Source organism: Neofelis nebulosa, chromosome 2 (assembly GCF_028018385.1).
Source record: "Neofelis nebulosa isolate mNeoNeb1 chromosome 2, mNeoNeb1.pri, whole genome shotgun sequence".
Taxonomy (NCBI): Eukaryota; Metazoa; Chordata; class Mammalia; order Carnivora; family Felidae; genus Neofelis; species Neofelis nebulosa.
In genome coordinates, this window is record NC_080783.1 from 82755705 (window position 1) to 82782412 (window position 26708).

The 26708-nt window shown below is 35.2% G+C and overlaps 1 protein-coding gene across 7 annotated transcripts in view; it reads right to left on the minus strand.

The window, feature by feature from the left end:
• MBD5 (methyl-CpG binding domain protein 5) overlaps positions 1 to 26708 on the minus strand; it is a 445040-nt gene that overhangs the window by 66619 nt on the left and 351713 nt on the right. For 5 of the 7 annotated variants that reach the window (XM_058715348.1, XM_058715346.1, XM_058715347.1 and 2 more), the window contains one exon: positions 7632 to 7805. The exons of 1 other annotated variant lie outside the window; for it this stretch is intronic. The gene's annotated coding sequence lies outside the window, so the exon portion shown is untranslated. Of the gene's footprint in view, positions 1 to 5517; positions 7608 to 7631; positions 7806 to 26708 lie in introns of those variants that run through there. One more of the 7 variants, XM_058715351.1, reaches the window with a different exon arrangement.

Below are 26708 nucleotides of genomic sequence, written 5' to 3' on the forward strand. Positions count from 1 at the left end.
TTCCCCTCCCCCATGGTCTTCTGTTAAGTTTCTCAGGATCCACATAAGAGTGAAAACGTATGGTATCTGTCTTTCTCTGTATGACTTATTTCACTTAGCATAACACTCTCCAGTTCCATCCACGTTGCTACAAAAGGGGACATGGCCCTTTTATATCTCTACACTATGCAGGCAGCCAGCCCTCAACTTCCTTTTGTCCCTGGGGAAGAGGGGTGGGGGGATGGGGCAGCCATCCTTTTTTTGCTGATAATTCAGCCTTCTAGAAGCAGCTCAATTGCAAAGGCCTTAGGGAGTCCTCACAGAGTGGAGGTCGAGTATCTACATAGTTATCATTTATTTATCTGTAAGTGGCACCTATTTCCACAACATTCATTTGTGAATTTGGAAAATTCGGAGATGTTTGAAGGTGAAAATTAAATTGGACTGTAATCTCAGTGTTGAATAACTACTGCAAACCTGAATGTACTTTCTTTTAATCGTTGTTTTTAGAAAATTTTAAAAGCACATGTTAAAAAAGAAATTATTATAACAATAAACCACTACTCCAAATTCACAATGTCAGCATTTTGTCAGTTTTGCTTATTTTTAAAAATAAAACTCCATTACAGATAGAGCTAAATACTATCTCCCTCCCCCACCCGTCTCTCTTTTTAGTCCTATTTCTTTCCCTTCCATCTTAAAGGCAACCACCATCATAAATCTGGTCCTCATTCTTACAGGCTTTGCTTTTATATATTTATTCCCTGTATATGTATATGTAAACAATATTTGGTATTGGTATATGTGTTTCAAAATTTTTATATAAATACTATTACACATATATATCATTCTGCAACTTGCTTTTTAAAATTCAACACTGAGAGTTATCTCAGTTGAGATACATAGATCTGTCCCTGTTTCAGACATGTAGATCCAATTTGTTAATTTTTAACATCTGAATGGTATTCTATCATATTATTATAGAACTATTTATTTATTGGTGTATCAATCATATTAATGTTAGGCTGTAGAGTCTGTACAGTCTCAATTTTTCAGACACTGCCAAGTTGCTCTCCAAAGTTGTACTGAATCCAAGTTTTTTTCATGTTCTAAACATGTCTTTTTCCTTTAAATATTGGATCATGACCACTTTGTACTTTATTTTCATCCTGAGCATTTTACTATGGCATTAAATATTTTTCCAAAATATTATTTTTAATTGCTGGATAGTATTTTTGGGGATACACACACACACACAGACACACACACACACATATATATTCACTTCCCTCTTGTGAACATAGATTTTTTTCCTAGACTTTAGCAACTACAAATAAATCTGAGATAAATATTTCAGCCTTTTTGGCATATTTACTGAGAATTCTTTGTTAAAATGGAATTGCCAAATTTTAAGACCCTTGATAAATTTCTTAAAGTGACAAAAGGGTAGTTTTGGGAAAGCATTTCAGGCCATGGTTCTCAAACTTTTGAGACCCTCTTGTATGTACTCTTTTGCTAAATATTAAAATCTTCTCTTGCCCCTAAGATTCTGATAACTTTATTTCCTAAAGAGATTCATCATAAAATATTTAGTCATGCTTTATTTTTATAGTTTATATCTAAAAACAATAGTTTCTTCTCTTTTCCAAATTTAACATTAAAAAAACCCCTGCATATCCACAACATTTTCCCTTCATCTCCCCTGAAGATTCCATTATGACCCACCTTGTTTATATGGCTTGGTTTAAGCCCAATAGACACAGGTTAAAGCAGAAAAGATATTGTGATATGAAAGGTACCTACATCTCACCAACACTCAGGATCAGGGATAGATCTTACACTTAGGACATAATTCAAATTTATTCCACAAACAATTCTAGCAACAACAATATAAAATTCAAAAAGTGGTGTGTGGGGGTGGGTGGGTTGTGGGTGTGTGTATATTCTGAGATCTACCACAATTCTACAGACATTTTAATTTTTCTACTTTCTTTAAATATGCAAATTAGTTTGGGAATTGGCTTTTAGTGAAATGAATTTTAGTGGCTTGATTTACTTCTTTGCATTGGCTTCTTTTGATCATTCAGAATTCAAATTAGATGTTACCTCCTCAAAGAGACTATACTGTAAGCCATAGGTAATCTCTCAAACTTTGTCAATTCACTGGTACCTCTCATCATCCATTTGTTTATCATTTATTTGTTTGTTTATTGGCTTTCTCTCCCCATAGACTGTAAACTTCCTCACAGCAGGGACCATGTCTCTCTAGGTCCTTCCTATATTCCTAGTTTCTGGTATAGTGTCTGGTCTGCAGTAGGAGCTTAAATACTTCCTGAAGACTGCATATTCAAATCAGTCAACATAATTTTATATTCTGATTTTTACCATGTAGGCTTATAAAAATTTAGCAACACATGCATCTAAAATGAAAGGTTTTTTTTTTTAAGTTTATTTATTTATTTGAGAGAGACAGAGGCACTGTGAGTAGGGGAGGGGCAGAGAGAGAGAGAGAGAGAGATAGAGAGAGAGAGAGAGAGAGAAAGAGAGAGAGAGAATCCCAAACAAGCTCTCAGCACAGAGCCCACTGTGGGGCTTGAACTCACAAAACTGTGAGATCATGACCTGAGCCAAAACCAAGAGTCAGACGCTTAACCGACTGAGCCACCCAGGTGCTCCTGAAAGAGAGGTTTTTAAAAGAAGCCAGTGGAAGCTAATGAGTGTGAATGTTGACAAAATATATAAAAGATGTTTTGCTCTAGATTTGTCCCTGATCTCATAATCTCTGATAATTTCTGTGTAGAAAGTATGATAGGGCTTCTAAGAAAATCAATAAAGTGACTTTATATTTTATTTGTAAAGTGCATCAGTTTTATTTATGAAGTGGTTTATATATACATTTTAATTGGATTAATAAAGAAACCATTAAAATAAATGAATCCAACAATTTAAAATTAAACTTATATTTCAGTAGGATGCTAATTAATACAACAGACCTTTTTTTCTTAATCTGCTTTACTGACATTCTTTTCAACCTAAGAATAAACTCACTAGTTTATGCAGTGTTAAATGTATATTTTAAAAGTTATACTCAAAGCACCATGAAGACTATCAGATTATGACATCATGAAAATAAGTAAGTAGGTATTCCTCATAAATCTTTCTGAATAACATCAAATGTTATAAATTCGTCTCAATAATGTCACACAAACTTTACTAATGGTAAAATAATAAATTGATTTTTTGAGTCATGTGATATCATGAGTAAATTCTATTAAAATGTTTATAATGACATCACACATTGATCTTGTGCCTTGTGAGGTTACTTGTATATATAGTAGGATAGAATGAATACCAGATGAACTACTGATTTTTCAAGGTAAGACTACGTAAATTAGTTTACGTAAAATACTAATATTTTATAATTATATAAGTCTAAATCATTTATTTTTATATGCTATGATTTTAAACTTAGCCCTTGAAATGTTTAGAGTGAAATAAGGAATCTATTCCATTCCAACATTTGCAAGTGAATGTCTCATGTTCTCCAATGAGACCAAGTCTCCCGTAGAAGCTACCTTTACACTTAAATTCCAAAACAATATGTACATACCACAACAGATATGATTGTATTAAACAATAACATCAGCCTTAGAATTTTGGAGAGTAATGTCTGAGTGGCTACAACATTATTATCATTTGATTGGGTAATAAATGGATATACTCATAATCTTTCCATTATTATTAGTTAAATTATGCTTGTTAGAGCAACCCTAAATCACATTTCCCCTTTTCAATTATCTTTCACCCTCATATCAATTATTCAAACAGCTCCTTTACAGCACTTAGCCAGTCCTCCCTTCCAACCTTCCCATCTGTTTCACCTTTCACCTATTTATTCAAGCTATGCATTTTTATTTATAAACACACTTATCTTGCAGTTACATCTTTTTTCATTTTTAAAAAACTGCTTCATAGATTATTCCTATTTCCACTCTGGTTATTATTGCCATTTGGTTCTTAATTTCATTTTGCAGCCACTTCTTCTAAAACATAGTTCTCAAATGCATCCTATGTAAGGCTCTAACGGGTTCTGCTACCGATTGGGCTCTACTTACTTACCCCAAACTACCCTCAGTGCATTTACATTTGTTTTATACAGCTGTGTAGAGTACCATAAGCACATCTTTCCTGCCCTGATTACCAAAACTCTCTAGTTTGAATGTCTTTGCCCTTTTAATGCAGAAGAGTATAAAAATTCACAATCTGTACATGAGGGATCATATTCACATAGGAAAGTTACATTTTTTCACAAACTTGGAAGGTACAGGGATAGGCTTCTCAGAGTGAGGCCAGTTCTCAGTCAAGGTAACAATGGCCTATGCCCATTTATGGTTAGGAGAATTATTTATACCAGGCCATTTCTTGCTGCCAACGATAGGCAACTTACACATACATCCTTGCCATAGAGAAGCCTTCAGAGAACTAAATGCTGAGTACAGATAGTAGACTGCAATTGGCCTCAAACACTCTGTAGCTCCTTTTACCAGAAGGTAGGATTTATTGTTCCACACTTTGAATCTGGGCTGGCCTTGTGACTTGCTTTGACCAATGGAATGTGATGGATATGCTACTATTCAAGTGCTGAGTCTAAAACTTGATAGGCCTTGCATCTTCCACTCTCGCTTCCTGGAATGCCATTGTCTCAGGACCAATCTGAGCCTGTCTGCTTGAGGATGAGCGTCCACATGGAGAACAAAGAAGTCCAGCTGGTCCAGCCAGTCCAGCTGAGGGCCCAGTCATGTAAGTAAGTCTAGTCAAAACGATATGGAACAGGGATGAGCTGGCCCCACAGAGCCCAACCTAGACTGCAAACCCACAAAATCACGATTATTTTTCAAATACCCCCAAATTATACTGGAAACAACCTGAAAGTCTAAAATAGGGTTTTATGTAAATTAATTACTGCTTTTAGAAGCTATGTAGCTCTATACTTTATTAGCTTGTGATCTTGGACAAGTTTTAACATTTCTTTCCTTATAAAAGAGAGATTATAGCCCTACAGAATTGTTCTGTGGATTAAAGTTAAAAGTTTTAAACCAGTGCCTAGCATGTGGCAAATATGTGAGTTGTTGCTATTTATGCATAGCTATTAAAATCATGTTATGGAAAATTTAATAGCACTGGAAAAGATACATGATATTGTCAGGTGAAAAAAACATACTACAAAGTTGCATGTAAAATTATAAATCTTGGGGAGCCTGGGTGGCTCAGTCAGTTAAGTGTCTGACTTCAGCTCAGATCATGATCTCATGATTCATGGGTTCAAGCCTCACATCGGGCTCTGGGCTGAAAGCTCAGAGCCTGGAGCCTGCTTCAGATTCTATGTCTCCCTCTCTCTATGTATCCCTCACCCACTTGTGCTCTGTCTGTCTCTCTCTCAAAAATAAACATGAAAAAAAATTTAAAAAAAAGAATCATAAATCTTCATTTACAAAAATGCTACTACATATGTAGATGCAGGAATACAGAAACGCTAACCTCTCAGTGGTTGTCTCTGGGTAGCAGGAATATGAATGATTTTTATTTTCTTCATTGTTTTTCTGTATTTTCAAAGTTTTCCAGAATAAAAATCTATTGACTTTGCAATCAAGAAAAATATTATTTCCAAAAAACTAAATATTATATCCATAGAACAGCCAATTAATGTTTTCCTAATCCTTAAAAGCACTAGGAATACTTTTTTATTGGAAACAGTCACAAGCTTTGTAGCTAGTATTATGCTATTATTTCTTTTTCTGTTTTAGCCAAGTGAAAAAGATACAAAATACTGCATTAACTTGGATGCTCTAAATACTAGAAATGAAAATTAAGACTATCCCTTTGACTGGTTCTAAAATGCTTCAGAGTGTCACTCTTACTTTTCTGCTTGGAATACGTCTCCCATCCCTACATTCTTGTTCTTCATCAAACCAACTTCTGTTTATCTCAGTTTAAATGTCAGTTTCTCAAAGAGGTCTTCCCTGGTTTCTCCAGTCATTAGGTTTTCCAACTCTAACTTGGGTTCCCCTTTAATTCTTCCTTATAATATCTAGTAATTCACATGTATTACTACACATAACTGAGCTTTCATTTCACCCTTGTCATTCTACCTGCCTGCAAAGAAAGAGCAAATTGAGACAGTTAACTTCAAGTTAAAGCCTCCTTTTGTGCCTTTAAAAATATTTAAGGAAGTAGAAATTGAGGGTCTATATACATATGTAGAAAATGCTTACTATGCATTTTAAAAGCTCTCTTAAAAGCCAAAAAGTGCACAATCACCAGCTCATATTCTGTAAAAAAGAATTAGAGAACTGTTTTAAGTATAGTAATAGGTTACACCAGAACATCTATAAACTAATTGATAAAGTCACTATACTGCTGAGGGAAAAATTATCTATGATTTATTTCTGTATATTAGTCACCAGCAGAGTTTGCTATTTTTGCTTTTCTATAGAATAGTGAAGTTTCTCATAGAGGATATTTTTAAAAAATACTTGTCTACATTTACATAGTCTATTTTAGAGCAAATTTGAGGAGTAACTTTCACATCTTATCTGTACGTTACTGGTATTTTGGCTACTCAAGGAACAGCTCAATATACATATAGGTCAAATCATTTTTGAGAAATGATGTACATCAATATTGGTTTTTCCCCAAACTGTACTAGGAATGAAACAATTATGAACTATACTCATTTGGGGTTGTATAACATTTAAATAACTAATATTTATATACTCTTTTAGTCTTTTATATACTCTTTTACTTACTTACTTATTCTTTACTATACTTTTCAATTCACCTGGCAACAGACGCCAAGTTCGTACTTGGAGTAATCAGTTCTGTAGAGAGGTAACGGTGACCCCTAGTAACCTTGAAAATAAGTTCACTCAAGGTGGAAACAGGAAGACTTGTCAGCCATTGTAGAAACCTATCTAAAGACACTGTCTCTAAATATGTGTAAGTATCTAGGAACACTCTGGTCCAATCAACACGTCCAATAAATGTAATTAAATGTAAAAGAGAAGTATAGTCTAATTAATTGTTCCATAAGGTCTCTAAAAAAGCAAGAAGAGGAATATCGTCTGTACATGGATTCAAAAAATAAGAGTCCAAGATACACAATCTCTAAGTCCCATGAAATAAGCAACCTTTTACTGTGTTTATGCAGCTCACATATCAGGAATAAAATGAGTAAGTAAGTAGTAATACCTGCAGATGTTCAATGGTGTCATATGAAAAGTATCTCAAGGAGACTCCATTTAGCATTTTACTGCTCACTGGAATGCTGAGGGAGGCAGAGAAAATGTAGCAGCCGAAGAAAACTTATGCACACAGTACTCAGGTTGGAGTAGAAAGGAGTTTTAGTATCATAACACCAAGCATAGAGTATCTTAGAGAACATGCTGAAGAAAAGCAAAACCTATAGAAAATAACATCTCCTATTTAACAAAGAGTTAAGCAAAATATAAGACCAAGTTACAAACAGGAGGACTCTGGGCCAAGTCCTATCTGCGGAAGTGTTTGGCATGTACACAGTTTGAGAATAATGATGAATTAGTTGACAATATTTACATGAAAGGATATTGCATGAACATTTGCATTTCCTGCTTTACCTGAGAGACTGGATGATGTGGTAATACTAGGTCAACATTCCTGCCTTGCAACAATTATCTGGAACGGAGCAGTGACTGCTCCTTCAGAAAGGACTTGGCTCTCCAGTTCAGTGCAGTGGCTTCCTGCTTCATTCCCACCAGCCTGGCCTCTGTAGGCACTTGGGTTTCCAATCTCTGGAATAGAAAGGACCTTGAGATAAGGCTTGAAAGACTCACTATAGTCCTTGACAAGGAGTACAATTTATTTGTTTCTTAATGACCACTTAACCTATAATTCGTAGTGTCTTCACAAGGGTGGAGGATGAACTCTCAGTGGATCATCATACATTATTAGTTTGTGAAGGAGTTCTAGTAAGCTAGCTAAAACCAAGAGCAGATAGCGAACTTTCTTAATAAAATTGAGTTGACCCTGAAACTGTGGTGATTTTTGAGTTAGAGGAGGTAGAGGGTACACAGAATTCTCACCCAACTTCAATCTTCTATCTTCCATTCTTTCTTAGCCCCATCGTCAGTAATACCACAAATTAGCATTATCTCAAGAACTCATCTTGGGATCAAAGAATCATGGAACCAAATTGTACATTACCATTACTGAGTTATAAAATGCTGCTCTCCTCCCCCTCGCTTTTAATATTGTTTCCTTTCAGCCAATAAGGGAAAAGATTATTTATAAGGACTTTCGAAAGTGTACTTGAGACTTGTTAACCCTTATCCTATTTTCTCTGAGACATCAAGGAGACACTGACAAGGTTGTTTCTCAGTCAGAGCAAAGTAATCCTTGGGACAGTGTAAACTCATTTGTTCTCTTTCCATAGCTAATGAACAACCTTCTGATTATTTGTTGGATTTCATAGGTGATTTGATATCATTAAGTTCATAACTTGGATATCAGGTACAAGTATTTCAGTCAATGAAAGCAAATAAACAAATGGGTTATGTTTGGCTTATAAATTAATTTCTTGTAAATACAGATGATCTGCGTCAAACCCTAGAGGCCCATCACCCTTGAGAGCAATGGAAAATAAATTTTTTCTTCTTTTCTTTTCTTTTCTTTTCTTTCTTTTTTAAAGTAATTTCTTTGCCCAATACAGGTCTTGAACTTGTGACTCTGAGATCAAGAGTTGCACGTCTACTGACTGAACCAGCCAGATGCTCCTCAGCATTTTCTTTTAATTGGAAGAGTAAGGACCACATCCTGGACCGCCAACTTGCTCTTTTTTTCTTTTTGGTTTAGGGCCAAAGCAGGACAGGGGGATGTGTAGGACAGGGTGTACAGCATGCTTGAGTATTGCTATTTCTCAGAAAGCAGCCAGGAGAGACAAAGGAGCAATTAAGGTATGCAGAACAAAGATTAAATAACAATGTCTCTATAATCTTGATATATTAAAGGTACTCCAAGTATTGGACTTAGTGTTTTAAGCATTTACGAGCCATCCCCTACATGTGGAGCACAATAATGGATACTAAGAAACTGGACATAAAGAGAATACAAGCCCCATCTCAAGAAGCTATGCCTTGGAGGTGGAGGGTAGGGAGCTGTGCAATCCGGTAAACAGGTAATTATAAAACTGACTGACACTGGCTACAATAGGGCTAAATATGTAGTGCTAAAGGAGTACAAAGAAAGAGCTAGTCTAGTTCTCAGGGATCAGAGAAAGGGGGATGCTGGATACATTTAAGGATGCATTGAAATTAGACAGACAAAGAAAGGTTAGTAGGAGACGTGAAATTTCACCTAATCCATGCAAATGATCTTAGTTTCAAAAGATTAATATTAAAGATTTTACTCTTCTGTCTGGTAATATCAATTCCAATATTGTACTTATTTTTAGCTGGTAAGCAAGCATAAAGGTCTCATTTTGTCAGACCTTTTAACCTTGAGATGGTATAAGGGATGAAGCATTAATGAATATTTTCCACAGGAAGATCTGGATGTCTGCCTCATGCCTGAAATAGAAAATGGTGACCTGACATCCAGATAAGCAAAGAAGAAATACTATCAAAAGACGATGATTCACTTCACTAAGAAAGTATTATTAGATGTGAATGCATTGGAAGCAGAAGCTAAAAGGAGCAAGATATGGATGAGGGAGTCTTAGCCTATAGATAGAGTAGTTCAAAACTGTTTGGAAGTATATCCATTAAAAAAAAAAGTTCCTAACTGATGAAAATAAGATGATTATTGTTCTAAAGCTATTTTAGACAAATGTATAAATAATATTAGCTGACTTCCTACCATCTTCTGGGAACAGCACTGAGCATTTTATACATACATCTATTAACTAACTTAATACTTGTCACTGTCCTATAAATAAAGAGTATTGTTTTTTCTTTTCTAGAGTTAAGGAAATGGAGACAAGATAAATTAAATAACTTTACCTTCTCTTTTCCTCTCTGGTAATTTATATCCGCCTTTCCTATTTTATTGTTTTTCTACTTAGTGTTTATTACTAACATACTGTATATACTACTTACCCTATATTTCCTCTGATAAAGAACATAAGCTCTGTGGGCACATGGACATTTTAGTCATCATAACAGATAAAATTCCCTAGAATTTTTTGCTTTAGGTTCAATAGCTCCTTGAAGGCTGGCTGGATCACAACTTTTCATTTCTCATAGCACAAAGTACAGAACCTTACACATGAGCATAATCAGTAGGCATATACGGAGCCCCTGTCACGCTTAGCACTGCATGTGTCACTGTAAGATAGGGAAGGACAAAATACCATCAGTGTTCTCAGAGAACTTAACACCTAGACACAGAAATAGGTAGAAGCATGAGGCATACCTAGGGTGTTCCTCACCTACGTTGTACCTAGGGAAGCCTCACATGCAGGTCCAATGTGAGTAATTCCATTACTTCTCTTCTTCAATTACCTAACGATGTCTAAAAGCGCTTATCCACCACTCCTCCCAAGACACCCTAGTTAGTCTGTGGCATTAACCTTTTGTGGAAATGCCAGAACTATTCACAACTCTATGCCTATGCACGTGTTGTTCCCTGGACATAGAAAGATTTCCTTCCACGTTCTTAAAGCAAGCAACCTTGTGCTCTTTAAACTCTCCGGTCAATTTTTCCATGAATCCCTCTTTAGACTCCTTCTCAGAGTTACTCGTTCATTGCTCTCTCATTCTACAGTGCTACTTACACATATGTAACAGCACTTAATACACTCTGTTTTATGTACACACATTCCTTGCTTTATATACCCTGTTTTTGAGGTTGCCAAACACATTACCAGGTACATGATATGCAAACAATGTACTCTAAGTTGAATTATTTGTTTTTCTCCCCTTTCAAAATGCTAGAGAATGTTTTAAATCCCCTAAAATATAATCATAAAATAGAAAAGTTCTTGTTAGGAATATGTTAAAACCACCCAGTGATATATGAAGGTGGCTAACTGCAGATGAGTATTCAACCAAAATCAAATGGAGGCTGAATAGAATCTACTTTTCTTATTCTATTATCAGTACAATTTCTAAATGCAGGGGCTGTCTACAGTGCCTAGAAGAGTGCCCGGTACACAGAGAATTACTTGTGAGTAAGTGAATGAGTGCTTGTACGCAAACAGAATGCCATAGCATAAACTAAATGTGCTGTAGAAATTCAGAGATGAGGTAACAAATAATAGAAAGAACAGTGAGGTAAGAGGAGGTTTAGAATCTGAAATTTTCTGGCTGTATAACTTTAGTAAGACAATTAACCTGAGCTTTAATTTTTTAATTTGTAAAAATTAATGGGCTGAACTAGATCAGTATTTTTCAAATTATTTTTGGTGTAGATTTCTTTTGTCTAAGGAAATCTAAATGGAATCTCCATTACATATTACATATGTATAATCTCCATTGCTTACTGGTAATAATTCATTATATATATAATATGTATAATCTCCATTGCTTGCTGGTAATAATTCATTTTATAAGACCAAATTATAACATTACTTATTAAAATTCATCAATAAAAATAAGGGACTACTTTGATTAATAGAAAGTATGAAATCAAGAGATATGGGTGACAGTTGCAATTTTAAATCATCTTCAAAGGAGTCATTTCTGTACTTTGTTCTGGCTTTATAATATTAACACAGTTCTGATTACCACAGAAAAGCTATTGCTAAAGGCAACTTTTTTTTTTTTTTGATAGTGAATTTGGCTTCAGCAACATTAAGGTCTCTGCAATTAAAATGGTCAAGAAGCTTGAAGGGAGAGTAAAGAAATCTTTTTTCCATGGACTTCAACCTGTATTACAAAGCTGTAATCATCAAGACAGTATGGTACTGGCACAAAAACAGACACTCAGATCAATGGAACAGAACAAAGAACCCAGAAATGGACCCGCAAACATATGGCCAACTAGTCTTTGACAAAGCAGGAAAAAATATCCAATGGAATAAAGACAGTCTCTTCAGCAAGTGGTGCTGGGAAAACTGGACAGTGACATGCAGAAGAATGAACCTGGATCACTTTCTTACAGCATACACAAAAATAAATTCAAAATGGATGAAAGATCTCAATGTAAGACAGGAAGCCATCAAAATCCTCAAGGAGAAAGCAGGCAAAAAACTCTTTGATCTTGGGCACAGCAAATTCTTACTCAACACATCTCCGGAGGCAAGGGAAACAAAAGCAAAAATGAACTATGGGGACCTCATCAAAATAAAAAGCATCTGCACAGCGAAGGAAACAATCAGGAAAACTAAAAGGCAACCGACGGAATGGGAGAAGATATTTGCAAATGACATACCAGATAACGGGTTAGTATCCAAAATCCATAAGAACTTAGCAAACTCAACACCCAAAAGACAAATAATCCAGTAAGGAAATGGCAAAAGACATGAATAGACATTTCTCCAAGGAAGACATCTAGATGGCCAACCGACACATGAAAAAATGCTCAACACCACTCATCATCAGGGAAATACAAATCAAAACCATAATGAAATACTACCTAACACCTGTCAGAATGGCTAACATTAACAACTCAAGCAACTATAGATGTTGGTGAGGATGCGGAGAAAGGGGATCTCTCTTGTACTGCTGGTGGGAATGCAAACTGGTGCAGTCACTCTGGAAAACAGCATGGAGGTTCCTCAAAAAATTAAAAATAGAACTACCCTATGACCCAGCAATTGCACTACTAGGTATTTATCCAAGGGATACATGTATGCTGTTTCGAAAGGACACAGGCACCCCAATGTTTATAGCAGCACTATCAACAGTAGCCAAAGTATGGAAAGAGCCCAAATGTACATCAACAGATGAATGGATAAAGAAGATGTGGTGTGTGTGTGTGTGTGTGTGTATACATATATATATATATGTATACATATATATATGTATACACACACATATACGTATATGTGTGTGTATACATATATATATGTATACATATATATATGTATACACACACACACACATATATATATGTATACATATATATATATGTGTACACACACACACACAATGGAGTATTACTTGGCAATCAAAAAGAATGAAATCTTTTTGCCATTTGCAACTACATGGACAGAACTAGAGGGTATTATGCTAAGTGAAATTAGTCAGTCAGAGAAAGACAAATATCATATGACTTCACTAATATGAAGACTTTAAGACACAGAACAGATGAACACAAGGGAAGGGAAGCAAAAGTAATATAATATAAAAACAGGGAGGGGGACAAAACATAAGAGACTCTTAAATATGCAGAACAAACAGAGGGTTACTGGAAGGGTTGTGGGAGGGGGGATGGACTAAATGGTTAAGGGGCATTAAGAAATATACTCCTGGGGCGCCTGGGTGGCGCAGTCGGTTAAGCGTCCGACTTCAGCCAGGTCACGATCTCGCGGTCCGTGAGTTCGAGCCCCGCGTCAGGCTCTGGGCTGATGGCTCGGAGCCTGGAGCCTGCTTCCGATTCTGTGTGTCCCTCTCTCTCTGCCCCTCCCCCGTTCATGCTCTGTCTCTCTCTGTCCCAAAAATAAATTAAAAAAACGTTGAAAAAAAAAATTTAAAAAAAAAAAAAAAAAAAAAAAAAAGAAATATACTCCTGAAATCATTGTTGCACTAAATGCTAACTAACTTGGATGTAAATTAAAAAAAAATAAATTAAATAAAATGGTAAAAAAAAGTCTTGTTTCCAAAATTGAAACACTATATCTAATCATTATTCATGTTTCTGGCCATGAATGTAAAATATAGGCAAGAAATATCCAAAACTAAAATTAAGCAAGAAAACTTGCTTGCTTTAATACAATATTATCATATTAATCTGCCATCGCAAAACTGTTAAGGAATGATAAGGATACATGGTGGGAAGATACCCCTATGTTGTGTTTGCATTTTTTCAATGAAGCATACATATGCTGCAGCAGTGCTCTTGTTTGTATAACTTGATTTGGATAAAAAATAGTGAACTCAAGTTTTTAAAAAGCCCAGCTAAAAGCTTAAAAATAAAAATGCATACCCATAAGAAGTTCAAAATGCACATGAATATTGGTAGCAAAGCTTTATTCAGCAGTGCATAAAAATATAAACTAGTTGGGGCACCTGGGTGGCTCAGTTGGTTGAGCCTCGGACTTTGGCTCAGGTCATGATCTCACAGTTTGTGAGTTCGAGCCCCACTTTGAGCTCTATGGCTGACAGCTTGGAGCCTGAAACCTGCTTCAGATTCTCTGTCTCCCTCTTTCTCCCTCTCTCTCTCTCTCTGGCCCTCCCCTGCTTGCACTCTCTCTCAAAATAAATAAACATTTAAAAAATATATACAAACTAGTGTCATGGTTTACTTTTATTTCATGATATGTTTATGTGTTTGTTTCATGATGTGTTTCCAATGTGGTATAATTCATTGAATGTGCAGATTAAGTTTTTTTTTACAGTGTTAATATATTTTTAACATTTAAATTTGTGTCCCCCATAAGGAAACCTTTGAAGAATCTCTTCTGAGTTGGATGCTCTTCTGGTCCAGCCAATTCTATCATTTCTACCTAATCTAGAAAAGCAAGAGAGACTTCATAAAGATGACTTCAATTTTTTCAACTCAATCTTACATATGTTTACTGAGATTAAGACACCCACTGGGGTGCCTGGGTGGCTCAGTCAGTTGAGCGATGGACTCTTGATTTTCACTCAGGTCATGATCTCACAGTTCATGGATTCCTGACCCTGAGACAGGCTCCACATTGATGGTGTGGAGCCTGCTTGGGATTCTGTCTCCCTCTTTCTCTACTCCTCTCCTGCTTGTGCACACGTGCACACTCTCTCTCTCAAAAATAAATAAATAAACATTAAAGAAAAAAAAAAGACACCAATGGAACAGGGAAAAGCCTGATCAGATTGAAAGTGTAAAGTTGTGTTAAGAAGTTTCATGAATATAACTTTAAAAAACATGTCCATCTTCCTAGCATAGGGTGAATCTCTATGTACATAAGTTCAAAAAATTTTCATATCATAAATCTGTGACATTTCTAGCATAAGCATTGCTGGTCTACAGGTATCTTAACTCATAAATGCAATCTCATTCCTATGTAGTTATTTGCTGATAATGACATCTGTCAGATGGAGAATGACTTAGTGAGTTTGCAATTATTTACTTGAAGAACATATTCTAATTTGAACTACAGAGGAAACTCCCTTAGCTGACCTCCACTTAAACAAATCTTCAACTAATCAAAACACCATTTCTATTTGAAAACAGACAAATGTTTACCTCTGCTTTTACCAGTTGAGTTGTATGCTTTCCAATATTAGTTGTGTTGTTTCCAAAACTGTCTGAGTCAGTAACACTTGCTGGTATAATATTTAAGAAAATATTTTGTAAACTAATGAAATGTAAGTATAAAAAAAGAATGACTATTTCTGTGAAAATTAAGCTAAAAGCACAACTTTTAAGACAAGCCTCCTAAAAAATGAGGTCAAATAAGATGAAAAGGTGGAGAATCTTGGGGTGGGGTGGGGGAACGCTAAAAATGTTGACTAATTCTGTATTCAAATCATCTTGCAAGTGTCTTTGAATTCTTGTTCCTCTTCAAAGTTAAAAAAAAATAGCATATAAAGACACTGCTATAAACTCATTGGGAACAAGTAAACTCATAGGGAAGTGTTTTGATCTAAAAAGACTGTTGACTACTCTTACCTATAGAGAACCAACTGATGGTTACCACAGCAGTGGTGTGTGGTGGGGATGGGTGAAATAAGAGATGGGGATTAAGGAGGGCACTTGTTATGATGAGTGCGGGGTGATATATGGAAAGGCTGAATCACTAAATTCTACTCCTGAAACCAATACCACTGTATGTTAACTGACTGGAATTTAAATAAACTTAAAAAAAAAAAAGATTGTTGACTGAATGTACACTTACAGATTATAAATTGAGATGTTTAATTATAAATATTTTTAATGATCCTTTGCTTTAATGCATCTTTTTGATTAATGAACCAATTAAGGGTTGAGATTGTGATGGATAAGAGGTCTCTATTACTGTTACAAAAGTAATGTTTGTTTGTGACTGAAAGTATGAATTCATGTTGAAATGATGAAGTTGTTTGCAATGGAAGGTCTATTTTCATTTGATTCTCATTATTTTAAAAATATATTGATAAGGAAGTTATATAATTATTAAATGAAGAATCTTTAGCGAGAAACAAACTTTGAAAAAAGATATACCTAACAATATCCTAAAAATAATTGACACCAAAAAATGACAGAATTATAATCAGAAACTAATCAATCCACAATCAACATACAGTGATTGTGATAAATTTATCAGTGGAAACTGATAAATCAAATAGGCAAGAAATTAATAAAGATATACATGATTAGAAGTACATAAAATGTTCAATCTGATGGAAATATACAGAGGATTATACAACTTGGTAAGAATTATAAATACACATTTTTAAAAAGAACACATGAGATTGGAAAAATTAGCACAGTATGGTGGTTGTGAGCATGGATTCTGGACCCAGACTGCTGGAATTAAAATTTCAGCTCGATTACTTTTTAGACTTAGGGTAAGTTACATCTCTATCCCTCCGTTTCCTCATCTGCAAAATGAAGATAATAATCATATCTACCACATAGTGTTGAGCAAATTGAATAAATGAAGATTTCTTAAGCACTTAGTGCCTGGCCCATAGTCAGCGCTATATAAATATTTGGTAAATAGATGAAAATAACTGGCCATAAAGACAATCTCAAAGATTTCAAACAAATGAAATCACACGGAATGTATCATCTGATTAATTTCCATAAACACAGAATGTCTTAAGAAACTAATATCCCCAAATACCCCTGTGTTTGCAAATTTTAGAAAGAGTGACTCATATATGGCAGCCTTGAAAGTCAATATGAGGTCAGTGTTCATAAATTTATGGCATAATCCAAAATGTGATCTTATTTACCAGAATATGACTTGGCAGACAAGACAGCAGAATGAATAGAGTTGGATTTCTGGATTACTGAGGATAGGCATGGAAAAAGCAAAAACAGAATAGATCACGTTTGCAATTTAATATAAAAATGTTCTAAAAAACATACACAAATACACACACAGGATGTGTGTGTGAGAGAATGATAAAGCAAATATGGCAAAATGTTAATTGTTGAATTTGTGTGTAGAGATAATAAACAGATACATAGATAAACAGATATCTAATAAATAGATAATTCATATGTACTGTTGTAACTTTTTGGTAAGTTTGAAATCATTTCAAAATAAAAAGTTTTAAAAATGTAGGGGAAACATGAACAAAAATAAAACAGGACCAGGGTTGTAGAGATGGGTGAGCAAAAGACAGAGAGGCAAGGAAGTTTGAGATATGGCAACTGTGTCACTGAAGATATGGAAAATAGAATCTAAGCTGGAATAAAGGTCTATATGAAGAACATGCAATACAGGTATAAGGAAAGGAGGAAAGGAAATATAAGTGGATAAAAGGCAGGAGAAATGGTCTGATCTGAAGGGGTTAAAATGTTGGGGAGACAAAACATGGACTCATGAAAATTATAAGGCAAAGTGGTTAAATGCTCATATAAATAAAAGGCAAAAAAATTCTGTTTAAGGTGAGAGAAGGTGACTATAAATGGCTACTGTACTTTTGAATCTCTTCCTTATTTTGCCTAACTCCCTTAGCCTCATATGTGGGTTGGAATAACTCACATTTAAGGTAAAGAAATGTTTATATGAAAAACAAACAAAAACCAACAAAAGAAAAGACAAGAAAGAAAAAAAAAGATGTGGAGGCTAAAGAAATTGAGAAAAATAATTCTGATTCATCTTGCATGAATAGGGAAGGACTAAATTTGGGAAGGGGAACAGGTAGAGAAGGTAAACCTTCTGGAGAAGTTGATAGAAATGGGTCCCTTCATAGGTATTTATGTGAAATTGGACTGGTATTAAATATTGACTAATGAATTGGTTTTGAATATTTAGCAAGACCAACAACTGTTATATGAGATATACTTAATCGAAATAAAGAAAAAAAAACCATTAGTACTTGAGGTCAATGTGATCATTTACTTAGAAAGCTCAAAATGAAAACTTATTAGAACCAATGAAAAAGATATTTAGAGGGTGGCTGGGTATAAAACCACCATACAAAAACAAGAAAGGGAGAATTGCCCTATCTAACAGTAAAATATATTAAAAAGTTGTAGTATTGATGTAAGAATAGGCAAGTAATATAATAGAAGAGTATGGCCACAGGTAAAGCCATAGATAAGCAAATTCATCCTAAAGGTATCATTCAATTCTATAGGAAAAGGATGGCCAATTCGATACATAGAATTGGGACAACTGGATACCCATTTGGAAAAAAAGAATGAATTACTTCCATAACTCATGTAATTCACAAAAAATACATTCCAAATGACTCAAGACTTAAGTAAAAAATAAACACTAGGGGCGTCTGGGTGGCGCAGTCGGTTAAGCGTCCGACTTCAGCCAGGTCACGATCTCGCGGTCCGTGAGTTCGAGCCCCGCGTCAGGCTCTGGGCTGATGGCTCGGAGCCTGGAGCCTGTTTCCGATTCTGTGTCTCCCTCTCTCTCTGCCCCTCCCCGTTCATGCTCTGTCTCTCTCTGTCCCAAAAATAAATTAAAAAAAAACGTTGAAAAAAAATTAAAAAAAATAAATAAAAAAAAATAAACACTAAATCAAACTAAAATATAAGTGTATTAAGATAATATAAAAAATATGTTTAGGGGCGCCTGGGTGGCTCAGTCGGTTAAGTGTCCGATTTCGGCTCAGGTCATGATCTCATGGTTTGTGGGTTAGAACACCGAACTTTGTGCTGACAGCTCAGAGCCTGGAGCCTGCTTGGGATTCTGTGTCTCCCTCTCTCTCTGCCCCTCCCCTGCTCATGCTCTGTCTCTCCCTCTCAAAAATAAACATTAAAAAAATTTTAAAGACTACGTTTATGCCAGATTTATGAAGCCCCTTTAAAAGAGATGAAAAGCAAACGTTGTAATGAAAAAGATTGTTCAATTTGACAACATCATAATTTAAAACTTCTGTTCAGCAAAAGAATAACGAAAAACGTAAAAGATAATTGATAAGCTAGAGAAAGTATTCAAAACATATTTAACAGTCAAAGCATTAGTATCTGAAATGTATAAAGAGCTGCGAAAACAGTGATAAAAAGATAAAAGGTCCAAAAGAAAAATGGACAATAAATATGGATAGGCTGCAAAGGTAAAACAAAAGGCTAATAAATGTAAGAAAGGATGCTTAGTAGTAGTCAGAAATGCGAAATAAAGCAATAAAGAAGTATCACTTTTCACTTATAACAAGGTAAACATGTTTAAAAGATTGGTAATATCAAGTTTGATTGAGTATGGGAAAAGTAGTGGCATGAACTACTTAGAAGGACAAACTTACGTCCTTTTAGGAGGGTAATGTATCAGTATCAATATGAATTTAAGATGTGCATATCCTTTAAAACAGCAATCCCTCTTCATCACACATGGAAAAATAATCAAATATGTGCACAAAGAATTATGTACAATGGGAGGCGCCTGGGTGGCTCAGTTGGTTAAGTGTCTGACTCTTGGCTCCAGCTCAGATCATGATCTCACAGTTCGTGGGTTTGAGCCTCGTGTTGGGCTCAGCACTGACATTGCAGCCTGCTTGGGATTCTCTCTCCCCTGTCTCCTGCCCCTCTCCCGCTTGTGTTCTCTTTCTCTCTCTCTCAAAATAAATAAGGTTAAAAAAAAGAATTATGTAAAATGATATTCATAGTAGCATTGATCACTAGAATGAAAAACACAAAATAACCTAAATGTCTATTAATTAGGGAATGGATAAATAAATAACAGTTATAGAAGATAATACAACACTTAAAAGAGATAGTTCTATAGTGATATGGAAAGATTTCTAAGACATAGTGAAGTATAAAGTAACGAAAAGAGAGTTGAAGCACATATTCTAAGTGTAAAAACATTTAAATGACATTTAAATATCATACATAAGGTTGTAGTACTTTTAGTATCTATAGATGGTGAAATTGGGTTTCCTTTTGCATAAAATACCATGCATTTCCAACCTTTTCTTCCCTGGGTGGTCTTAGTAAAAACAATCTTTGTATCTTCATCTTCGGAGACTGAAATTACATGTTAGTTCAAACAAACATGTACTGAGGCTCTACTATGTAAGTACTCAAAACCAAACAAAACATGGTATACTTTCTCCAAACCTTTTTGGAAATTACTTGAGAGGCTCACTTAAGTGGCATGAAGCAATCAGGTACTTAGAAGAGAATTATGTTTATTTTTGGCAATGGGCACGAAATGAAATTGTAGTTTCAAGAGCTGAGTCTGGCATAAAATTTAATGCATAACAGAGGTGCATGAGGTCCAATTACTCATATTAAATACTGGCTTTCTATGTTCATTAACATGGACTCTAATATTTTATAGCAAAAAAGCCTAGAATGCTAAACATAAGCTTTTATAAAAGGATTCGACTTTGTTTATTTTCATTATGTAAATATCCTTAGAATTCTTCAGCTTGTAATTCCAGGTTTTTCCTTGATGGCTTAAAATGCTTAAAAGAATTTTTGGGGGACCAAGAATGAAAATATGACAGCAACCTTGATACTAACATTGAACACATTAATGTGCTATATTTGAGTTTTAAGAATACTCAGCATGGGAGAAACTCTTGGGAATCTGTACCAGCTTGGACACTAAAGCTCTAAAGTTGGCTTAGGAGGCTTTATGAACATGAGGAGATGAGATGATGCAAGCAATTTCATCTCTGGGCAAATCAATTTAATGTTAATGAAAAAAATTTCCATGGCAACGTAATACAGAAGCAAAAGAGCAGAATAAAAAGATAAAGCTTTTTTTTTTCTTCTTAGTTCTAACTATAGGTACTATTTGAAGACTTTATTCTTCATTGCAGCTTTTTGTTTTTAAATTCATAATTAGGATATGTTTTAATATTTTTATTTTTATAGTTTTCAAGATGGATACTAATGACTCAGATTAACCAATCAGCTAATAAATTAGTCTCTCCTGACTTACAAAGGATGTAAAAAGATTACATAGCTTTAAGGGACGTATATTAATTTAGCTCATAGCTGAGCAGTATTATAAGCTATTGATTCATTACATTGGTCAGAAAGATACCTAAATTAGAATCAGAAAACAGATGGTGACAAATAAATAATCTATTAAACATAGCAGGCAATCACAAAACATAGCTAGAGTTTTTTACACTAAAAACAAGAGGGAAAAATGAAGGAGTTTGCCAAATTTCTAAGATAATAATCCTGAAACCCTCAAGTAATCTTCAAACTTAGACTACTAGGTCATTTCTTACTAGTAATAAGCAATTAATAAATAAATCTGAAGACACGACTGCAATGATAATTCTAATGCTTCAAGCGCGAACACTTCAATAGACAACTGCAGTAATATTTTTTATATTTTAATCATGAACACTTCAACAAACAATATCATTTAAAAAATGCCAGGATATTATAGTACAAGTGCTATGATTTACCTGTATTAAATGACTAATGTTGAATAATAAAGAGATAAAATTCCATACCATTTCATATTTTCAACCATGGTTTTATATCAAACATTACCAAACAGTTCACTACTACATAAGTTCTGTTTTTTAAAGAAAATTCCTCAATATACTTGATATATGTAAGTATTCACTAATATTCATATAAATATAATTTAACATATTATGTATAAAATATGAGTCACTGAAAAGTTTCGTATCACGAATCTTACAAAATACAAAAAGATCATAAACAGTTAAAAATGAAATTATATTCAGCAAAGACGTATGTTGCGAGAAATGTTGATGTTAATCTTTTTCATTGCTCATGAATAGACACACAAGGGTAACTGGATCACACTGAACTAGTAATTTGGATCATGAGATTTTTATAATGCCTATGTGTCTTTTTTTCTTCACTGACCTTTTTGATACCAAAGCATTTAAAAAACCTTTGTCAAAAAGTGAATTTTATTCTAAATTTTATGATTTGCTTTTTAACATGTTTATTCATTCATTCATTCAAAAACTGAACCAGGTATAAACTCGGGTGAAATTATTTAAATTGTTCATTAGGGTCTACTATATATCAGGTATGGTTCTAGGCACTGGTGACATTGTATACGGGACGTTGTAGTGGTGGCAACAGAACAAAACCAATAAGCAAATATATAAATACAATAACTGCAGGTCATGCTAAGTGTTATGAAAGAAATAAACAGGGTCTAAGAGAAAACAAGGATGGGGGAGGAGGGATCTCCTTTAGAGACATGGAAAGTTCTCTGAGGAGGTGAAATTTGAGAGGCCCAAAGGAAAAGAAACTGGCCATGAGAAAAGAATCGGGGGAAGAGCATTCTAGGCAAAGGAAACAGCATGTGCAAAAGTCTAGAGTTGGACAAGAGCTGGGTGTGTTCTAAAAATGAAGTTAAGATTGATGTCACTGGAGTGTAATGAGGGAAAGCGGGAGTGGCACGAGATTAAGAAACAGGCAAGGAAGGAACCATGTTGGCTGCCTTATTCATCATCACATCTTGAATTTTATTTTTAATTGCAATGGGAAAACAACAGTAAAGTTTAAACAGAGGAGTGACAAGACCCTAACTGCACTTTAGGAAGTTATTTCTTTTTAGCTATATTAAGAGTGGACCGGTAGAAGCAATCTGCTAGAAGTCTGGTGATAAAAGCTGACAAAATTTTGGATGCCTATTCACAATGGTCTCTTAAAACTACTTCTTTGTATTTAACTCTGAATAATAATAGGCACAACTAGAATAATTGGAGAAATGGGTCATGTTATCTTGGGGATTGTAATAGCCTAGGAAGTGCACATTGGGAGTGGTTACACAGGTATTTTAGACTTTGGAAAGCATATTTCAAAGTATTCAAAGAAGTAAAAGTGCATTGTAAGCATCCATTATAAGGAAGGCAAAAAAGGTTTTAAAGTTATTTAAAAATTTTTAAAAAGAGCATTCTGATCATAACCATACAACTAGCCTAAGCCCAAATATAAAGAAACCAGAGAGAAATCTGTAGAAGCTCAAGGGGTTGTACAGAGAGCTTTCTATGTGGCTTAGTTATAAAGAGGCTGTGTTTAAAAGGCAAAAGGAAAGAAAGGGACATAAATCTAAGATTCAGCCTTTAAGACCTTGTGTGATTGGACCTCTGAATACTTCCTGACCACATTTTATAAGTGTCTCTCCAGTCATGTCCTTTCTTCTGTTCCCTGAATATGTCAAACTAATTCTTTTTTTTTTTTTATTTTTTTTTTATTTATTTTTGGGACAGAGAGAGACAGAGCATGAACGGGGGAGGGGCAGAGAGAGAGGGAGACACAGAATCGGAAACAGGCTCCAGACTCCGAGCCATCAGCCCAGAGCCTGACGCGGGGCTCGAACTCACGGACCGCGAGATCGTGACCTGGCTGAAGTCGGACGCTTAACCGACTGCGCCACCCAGGGGCCCCTGTCAAACTAATTCTTGACTTTGGGCTTTTGCAGTTGCTTTCTCTCTTCTAAAATTGTTCTAATATTTGAACTCGAATATCACCTCAAAATACCATCTTGTTTATTTTCTTTATAGCACATATTGCTAACTTAAATAAAATACTATTTATGTGTTTATTGTCCTTCTCCCATCACTAGAATTTCAGCAAGAGAGCAAGGACTTTGTCTATTCTTTTCATGGCATTATCCTCACTGCCTAGCATAGCATCTGACACATTATAGACCTTTGATAAATGGATGGAAAAAAGGAAGAAAGGTAGAAATAGGGGAGGGAAAATGAAAAGGCATCTGAGAAAAACGTCCAAAAGTTTATTAAATCCAGAATAAAGTGGGGTTTTAGAAAAATCCTAAAGATACAAAAGGTACTTTCAAAGATATGATTAGAACAGGAAGATTAAAGTATAGTTGGGTAAGCAGCGGCAATAATAAAATAAAATTAGAAGAAAATTCAATTTCAATTTTGTTTCTATTTTCTTGATTAAGGAGAATAAATCTTATGTCAAAATGAAAAAATATATCTGATTAAGAATAAATCATGGAGGACTTTTGGATTCTAGTCAAGATGGAATAACAGGGGTAAGATGTACTCTTGCTTGAAACAACCTCCACCCAGAAAAAAACAGGCAAAATACATGAAACAATGCTTTTTGAAGACACGAGACACCAAGCAACCAAAAGAGACAACCAGGAAACAAAGGATAGGAGCCCTAGAATTGCCTTAACTTATTTCCTTGAGTGAGTTTCCAGACTGTGTGCAGAGAGGGTGGACCCAGTTGGAGCTCAGCAGACTCTCTAAGCTAAGAAGACATAGCTAGTGTCAGGGGAGACCAAGGCAGTGTAAGTTTTCAGGACAGAGTGTGGGATAAGAAAGAGCTCCAGAGAGAGATATACACAGAGATCTGCAGAGGGTTCCCCCCCCTTTTTAAATATGGGACTTCACATATACTTTATTATAATTTTTTTTTTTTTTTTTTTAAATTTTTTTTTTTAATGTTTTTTATTTATTTTTGGGACAGAGAGAGACAGAGCATGAACGGGGGAGGGGCAGAGAGAGAGGGAGACACAGAATCGGAAACAGGCTCCAGGCTCCGAGCCATCAGCCCAGAGCCTGACGCGGGGCTCGAACTCACGGACCGCGAGATCGTGACCTGGCTGAAGTCGGACGCTTAACCGACTGCGCCACCCAGGCGCCCCTATTATAATTTAAGTAAGCTCTATGCCCCATGTGGGCCTTGACCTCATGACCCTGAGATCAAGAGTTGCATGTTCCAGGGTGCCTGGGTGGCAGTGTCAATTAAACGTCCCACTTCAGCTCAGGTCACCATCTCTTGGTTCAAAAGTTCAAGCCCTGCATCAGGCTCTGTGCTGATAGCTCAAAGCCTGGAGCCTGCTTCAGATTCTGTCTCCTCTCTCTGCCTCTTCCCCATCCGTACTCTGTTTCTGTCTTTCTCAAAAATAAATAAAACATTAAAAAAATTTAAAAAAAGAGAGTTGCATGTTCTACTGACTGAGCCAGCCAGGCACCCCAGAATGTTCCCTTTGAGTATCTAACAGAGAACTAAACAGTGCATGCATGTGAGGAGACTAACTGAGGCCAAGGAAAGAATTCCCCAAAAGGATAAAGCAAGTGGGACTTGACACTCACACTGGCCTAGTAGCTACTATACTATATAACTAATAAGATATAGAGTAAAATACTCAGAAGTATCTTGCTCAGTAGTGGGGAATATGTAGACTTAAACACTTCTAGTCTTGCCTAATGAGTTTTAAAAGCAAGACCTAAAAGGATCAAATTGTTATTTCCAAGTAATTTAACTGCAATCCAGAGCAAACCTGAAAAATATTTAAATGCATACAAAAATACCCAGGACCCAACAGACAAAATTCACAAGGTCTAGCATCAAATAAAAATTATCATACATGGAAAAAAGCAGAAAAATAAAACACAGAGTGAGGTGAGAAATCAATCAGTCTTTGATGAACTTCCAGGGAATTATGTTGAGTGACAAAAGTCAATCCCCAAAGGTTATATACTATAGGAGACCATTTATCTAGCATTTTTGGAATGACAAAATTTTAGAAATGGAAAATAGACCAGTTGTTGCAAGGGTTAGTGATGGGGTAAGGTGGGGGCAAGATAGAAGTGGGTACGGCTATAACAGGACATGAAGAGGGATTCTTGTGGTGATGGAACTGTACCTTGACTATGGTGGCAGATACAAGAACCTAAACATGGGATAGAATTGAACAGATCTGAAAACATATGGGCACACAAGTAAGTACCAGTAAAATTAGAGAAATCTGAGCAAGATTAGTGCTTTCTATCAGCAAATTCTGGTATGATATTTTACTAGTTTTACAAAATGTTACCATCAGGGGAAAGGTGATAAAAGGCACAGGGGATTTCTCTGTAGACGAAGTTGAACTTCCAAAGATGAAAAATTATAATTTATCAGATGAAAAATACACTTGGTGGGATGAACAGCAGATTAGAGATTGCAGAAGATTAGTAAGCTTGAAGACATAATAGAAACTATCAGAAATCAAACAAAGAAAAGAGATTGAAAAAAAAAATAGAGTATCAGTGATCTGTGAGGCAATTCAAATGGATTACTATATGTGAAAGTGAAATCTCTAAAGGAGGAAAGAGAGTGGGGGACAAAAAAATTTGAAGAAATAAAAGATAAAAGTTTCCCCAATTTGATAAAAACTATAAACTCATAGATTTAAGAAGCAGAACAAATTCCAAACACAAAAAGCATAAAGAAAACTACACTAAGGTACATCATAATCAAGTTGTTCAAAATCAGAGATAAAGAAAAAGTCTTAAAAACAGCCAGTGAGGGGAAAATGTTATGTACAGAAGAACAAAGATAAGGATGATTTTTCAGTGAAAACAATGCTTATGAGATGACAGTGGACTCTCATATTTAAAGTACTAAAAAATCCCCCCAAATCTGTCAACCTAGAATTCTATATATAGCAAAAATATATCTTCCAAAATGAAGATAATATAAAGACTTTCAGATACACAAAAACTGAAAGAATTCATCATTATCAG